Below are 246 nucleotides of genomic sequence, written 5' to 3' on the forward strand. Positions count from 1 at the left end.
AAATAAACTGACTGACAGAGCAATGAAAGTAATTTGCTGGTATCTTTATTTATTCATTATTATTATTATTACTATTATTTCATTAGATTCGTGTCTATATGTAGATATACACAGTTTGTTGTTCTTCATTCACCAGACAGCAATAAGAAAGTTGTTAGATACACAAATGGGAAGACATGGATGAACACTATATATATATATATTTATATATGAAAAAAGGTTGAGTTCTATATCATCCTTTACTTG

Source organism: Octopus bimaculoides, chromosome 2, assembly GCF_001194135.2.
Source record: "Octopus bimaculoides isolate UCB-OBI-ISO-001 chromosome 2, ASM119413v2, whole genome shotgun sequence".
In the NCBI taxonomy this organism is placed as follows: Eukaryota; Metazoa; Mollusca; class Cephalopoda; order Octopoda; family Octopodidae; genus Octopus; species Octopus bimaculoides.